Source organism: Euprymna scolopes, chromosome 45 (assembly GCF_053919585.1).
Source record: "Euprymna scolopes isolate OS-2025 chromosome 45, ASM5391958v1, whole genome shotgun sequence".
Taxonomy (NCBI): domain Eukaryota; kingdom Metazoa; phylum Mollusca; class Cephalopoda; order Sepiida; family Sepiolidae; genus Euprymna; species Euprymna scolopes.
The window spans coordinates 57957137-57963136 of record NC_136526.1 but is presented as its reverse complement, the minus strand read 5'-3'; the positions used below and the strand labels follow the sequence as shown (position 1 = coordinate 57963136).

Sequence of the window (6000 nt, the reverse complement as noted above, 5' to 3'; positions counted from 1 at the left end):
ATAAGACAAGAAAAGAAAAGCACTCCAAATTGGGGAGGGGGGGGGGCTAATTTAATTGTTTTTTTTTTTTCCTGGGACATAGAATTTTCAAATATTAAAAAAGTAACGCATCGACATTTACCAATTACATTTAACGCACCGACATTTACCATTTAACATTTTTCGAAGATTTCACTGTTTACATTGGGGGCGCGAGCGAGGGGGGGGGCACCCACCGGACACTTACGGAAAAACGGTTAACTAAACTGCAGAAGCAAAGCATCTATTAAGCCACATAAGTTCTATAATTGAATCCCCCTCCCGCAATAGAAAGAACGAAAAACATAAAAATTCTGGTGCCTATGTTTTTGTAAACCGCATTAAAAACTACGTGAGACAAAAAAAAAAAAAAAAAAAAAAGAAAAGGTCCCCCAATTTGTTGTACTTTTCTTTAATTGTAACTCATTAAAAAATGTCAGACCGTAATTTTTTGATTGATACGCCTTCTGAGAAGGCAGTTTGCTAGGTGAAGCAAGGCGTCGTTTATGCTGCACGCGCGTAGCGTAAACGGAAGCTGTAAAATGGTGGCAAGTAGTTCGTGGGTTCAGGGGTTAATACCATGCAAAGGGTAAATTTCGTTGTAAGCGACCTCGATTACCCCTAAACAATCAAATTATAGTTGTCGGTGTTCTGTTGTAGCGTATCTGAATATTTACCCTTTTTATTTTAGTCGATCTGTCTACTGTATCTTAAGGAACATCGAAGAGGGGAAAGAGAGAGAGAGAGAGAGAGAGAGAGAGAGAGAGAGAAGAAATATTTTTTTAAGATAGAAGAGCAACAATCAAGGGAGATAATTTTGTCATAAAAATAGTTTTTTTTTTCTTTCCTTAAAAAAATGAACTGTTTCTATCTGATCTATACTATATTTGAAAAAAAAAACTGATTAACCAAATTTTTTCTAAATTCATCGAAAATTAATTTCTTTCTGTAAGTCAAATACATCATTCGAAAGAACCAAGACTGGATATAAAAAAAGTAAGTAGTTTTATGACTTTTACATTATTAGTTGTAACTTTGGTACTTCAGCAATTTTGAGTCATTTTTCCGTGGTGTTGCCTCGGGTGCTCAGTAAAAATGGCACGGGTAAAAATGGGTGAAGTGAATAATAAACGAGGTAAAAATGGCACTTTGACAACAAAAAAAATCAGTACCGTTGGAGAAATGTAAACTAAGGCCCCATTCTTCTAGTTTAAAATAGGGGTAAGTTCTTTAGCTTGAGTTTGGAAAAAGTCGGCTTGGTTGGTTTCAAATTCTGTAGAAGTATCAAAAAGAAAAATAGGGTTTGTATTACTGTACACATATTCAAAAAAGTTGTCAAAAAACAAATATATAACAAATAAATGTTATCAAAGGCAAGATAAGTTACTTTTCTACCATACTGGATATATTTTTCGTGTTTTTATTCAATTTAACATGTTTATTCAGTTCGAAAAGCATGCAGTGTTTACCGATGTATTGGAAAATTCAAAATGGCGCCCGACTCTCTCTGTAACAGGGTAAGTTCGGGAAAAGGTGTTATAAATAATAAACTAGACAAAATACTGTTAGAAATTCGCTCCATATATGTTACCGTGACATAACTTGACATATATTCGGTGGTCTTTTAATAGCATTTTGTCTTGTTTATTATTTATAACACCTTTTCCCAAACTTATCGTGTTAAAGAGAGAGTCGGGCGCTATTTTGAATTTTCCAATACATTGGTAAACACTGCATGTTTTTCGAGCTGAATAAGCATGTTACATTGAATAAAAACACGAAAATTATATCTAGTTAGGTAGAAAAGTAACTTATCTTGCCTTTGATAACATTTATTTGTTATATATTTGTTTTTTTGACAACTTTTTTGAATCTGTGTGTACAGTAATACAAACCCGAAAAATTATAATGTTTTATTTAATAATTATTTTATAATAAGTATTTATATATAATAATCTAAAAGAAAGCCTAAATAAATATTGTATTGCTATATTTACCTTAATTTAATTTATTTTAATTTATTAAGTTTTGAAAATTAAGCTTAATTCAATGATTTAATCGCTGGCGGCCACTGCTTTTAATTTTCTTGCACACAAAAGATTTTTACTTTTAAAAAAATGTTATACTGCAGGAGATTGGCAAAATTTGTTTTTAAATTACAAGTGTCAAACGTTACGTGATACGATTATATCTTATGAATCTGGATGATGATTTAAAAATAAAAAATAAACTAAATTACCATTAGAAATTTACCCAATAAATGTTATGATAACGTTTATTCGGTAAGTTTCTTTCAGTATATTTTTTAATTTTTATTTTTAAGTTACAATTAAGCCTCTTAGTTATGGATGGCTTTTTAAATAATCTGCAGCACCTGACTATTCTGTACTTTCACCTAACAATATATTAAAGAAATAATTAAACTTGGGAAGGGAAATTGATACTCTTGCCGGAAGTTATATTAGTGATAAAGTCTGATATCAGACACCGTTTGCAGTTAACTTTGAATTGGGGTACTTTTCTGGTTTGCCAATATTTATGAAAGTATCGGTGCTTTTGTTTTGTTTTTGTTTGTATATGTCCCCCCCCCCAATTAGCAATTATGACTTTGGTGCTAGTGCAGAGAGTGATCCGCGCTATTTTTAAAATCATATTTCCAAGTTTAATTAAGGTTTTATGATATGGTTTTTTTATTATTCAATTGTAAGGTTGAAGTATAGAATAGGTACAAAACACCCTCCCCATGTTAAGAATGGCTTTTTAAATAATAACGTTATTATTTACGTCCGGATCACTCTCTGCACTAGTACCATAACTTTTTTTGTTGTTGTGAAAGAAAAAATGGCTATTATCAGAGCTCTGCGTATTTATGCAGAATAGTATGGTCATTCTTAATTGAGAAAAATCCCCTCAAATTGATAGTTCATAATACATAGTTATTTTTGGTTCAATATTGATGAGGGGCCTCTTAGCAGCTGGTAAAACTTACAAGTTTTCTGGGCAGAAACAAAGAACATAAAAAAAAACAAGCATAATGAATATCAGTCCTGCTGCTGTGGTGCCTCCTGACTTGGCTAGGGTTATAAATTATGATGAAAGAAAGAAAGTGGATATACAAGCAGATTTGCTTTTCTTTCGAGATTGATTGTTATATTTTTTTTGCAAGAGAATTATCACTTATCAAGGCCCAGAAGTCACTCAAGGATAAGTTTAATGAGTGTACAGTGGTCAATGGGGCAATATCATAGTAATCGTTAGTAGTAGAAATTTGGTAAATAGGATTACTTAAGAGGACGGCTCATCAAGAATTTGTTTACATTGGACTTGAAGACGACCATATTGTAGTCAGCTGCAAAGCAGGAAAAGGAAACAGAGTTCCACAGCTGTGCAGTTCTAAGAAAGAAACTTTATTCATGGAATCTACGTTTAGGTTTAGGCACAGATAAAGAGTGGGGAAAATTATTGATAGTGTTTTCAACTAGACGAGTGTTTCTCGAGAAAGTTTGGCAAGGGGGGACAATAGATTGGAGCTCAGTCGAGCACTTGCCATGAAAATAAATTGCTCTCATTGATGCTTGTTAGTATAAAAACGATTTTAAAAAAATTTTTTGTCTGGAAATATTATCCTTCTAAATATGCAAAAAATAAAAGACAAAGACGGAGGAAGAAAATGAACAACTTTAATAATATTAGGATTATTATGATTGTTATGTATTCATTGTGCCCAGTTATTTAAAATAAGATTTCCAGTCTATATAATTGTTAACATCTAATTTTGTCGCTCGTACAAAATATATACACCTACTGACAGCAAAGTAAAAATCACAAGACAGCTGATCTATAAAAAAATATATATATTGTTTTTATTTCACACTGACAAATCAGCTTCTGGTTATAAACTGTTACTAGTGTTTTAACATTTCCGTAGACATGTAGGTTTGGTACGTGGTTGGGTTGGATGTTGGTGGTGAAGAAATGCGACAACCCTGCTCGTTTCTTACCGACTGCCCACTTTTATAGTTGTGATGATTTTTCTGTTTCTCTTTTAGAAATTGACTTAGTTTAGTTTTTTATTCGATTATTTATCCCTATGTATTATTTTAAAGTATTATTATTATTATCATACGGCATAATCACATTGACACACCGGTTCTCGCCAGATCACTGAAGTTAAGCAACGTTGAGCCTGGCTAGTACCAGATGGGTGACCATTTGGGAATTCTAGGTGCTGTATGTGCTCTCCACTTATCTCAGCATTGTTTCCAGTCGTCCTGTACCTCCACTTGCCACTGGTACACAAGAATGTTGACTCAGGGGAGGTGGGGTTGGGGGACTGTGCAACTCTTGCCACACAAATTTCATACACAGGCACCCTTACAGTGGGTATCCATAGTCTGTCAAGACTGAAGGAAGCCACATATATATATTATTACACTGAAAAATAATTGAAAATATGGAAAATCTCTTGAAAATTGTATTATGTCCAATAAAAATTTGTCTGAATATTAAAAATAAAATCGAAATACGTTGCTCTCAACTTGCATAGTATTGTGAATACAAGAGTTATACCCCTTTAACATTAAGCTGCCTTTAACCCAGCCAACCTAGTTTTCGATTTTCACAATTTTTTTCTTGTTTTTTTTTTTATTTTTTGCGGGGGAGGAGGGCATTCAAATCTCTCTCTATTTTTGTTCTCATTTATAATTTAGTTTTTTGGGGGGATGGGGGCACAAGTAGGGAGGAGTAATGGCTGCCACTATAAATACAATTATTCCAGCCTTTCTAAAAGAATACTGAATGGGACCCTCCAATGAGGACAGCTGGGCCAAAAGAAAATTGACAGCCTGGCAGCCATCTTATTTGAAAATGTAAAAGACATAAAGAGTTAATATTTGTAATGAAATAAAAAGAATTTAAAACTACTTAAAAACACCAAAACAAAAAAAATAATCACATAGGTTTTTATTTTTGTATATTTGATTTTTTTTTTACCACTTTTGCGAATTGCTGTGGATTGTAAAATAAACTCAAATTTTGTTTGAAAAATTGGATTGGGGGGGAGAGAAGACCTTGAAAAGCCTTGAAAAGTCTGTAACAATGGACATTGAAAATTTGCTCGAACCCTGTAACATGAAATACATTTGTAACATGAAATACATTTGTAACATGAAATACATTTGTAACATGAAATACATTTGTAACATGAAATACATTTGTAACATGAAATACATTTGTAACATAAAATACATTTGTAACATGAAATACATTTGTAACATGAAATACATTTGTAACATGAAATACATTTGTAACATGAAATACGAGCATTAGAAGAATTCAAATTCATCATTGGTTAACTCCTTAAAACACTCTTCAGAAAAAGAATTCAAAATAAGCCTTGTACATTGTAATTACTATGACATTGCATTAATAAATAAATAATTTTTTAATGAAAACTATTTTTTAATTAAAATAATTTTTCAATGAAAACAATTTTTTAATGAAAACTATTTTTTAATGAAAATAATTTTTTAATGAAAACAATTTTTTTATGAAAACAATTTTTTAATTAAAATAATTTTTTAATGAAAACAATTTTTTAATGAAAACAATTTTTTAATGAAAACAATTTTTTAATGAAAATAATTTTTTAATGAAAATAATTTTTTAATGAAAACAATTTTTTTAATGAAAACAATTTTTTTAATGAAAACAATTTTTTAATGTAAATAAAGCAACTTGATCAATCTATGTGATTTTTGATGTATGGTATTTATCCTCCCCCACATATATGTATATTGTTAACAAACAGTTAAAAAGACAAGTTTTTTTTCTCAAAAACAAAGAGAAAATCACATGCATTCCAGTAATGATTGTTTAAAACTATTTTAAGTCATATAATGAAAACTTTTATGCATTTTAAAATTTTCTTAATTTTATTTTAATTCAATAAATTTTCAGATAATTAATGTTTTTTGTCTTATT

At 30.8% G+C, this 6000-nt stretch overlaps 1 protein-coding gene and 1 pseudogene across 2 annotated transcripts in view; both read left to right on the top strand.

Annotated features, from left to right (window-relative positions):
* Positions 1–874: 874 nt before the first annotated feature.
* The window catches only part of LOC145269738 (uncharacterized), a 42662-nt gene continuing 37536 nt past the window's right edge, over positions 875–6000 (top strand). For both annotated transcript variants that reach the window (XR_013865222.1, XM_080125462.1), the window contains exon 1: positions 875–1014. The gene's annotated coding sequence lies outside the window, so the exon portion shown is untranslated. The remainder of the gene's footprint in view (positions 1015–6000) is intronic.
* On the top strand, positions 4139–4255 carry LOC145269993 (5S ribosomal RNA; annotated as a pseudogene).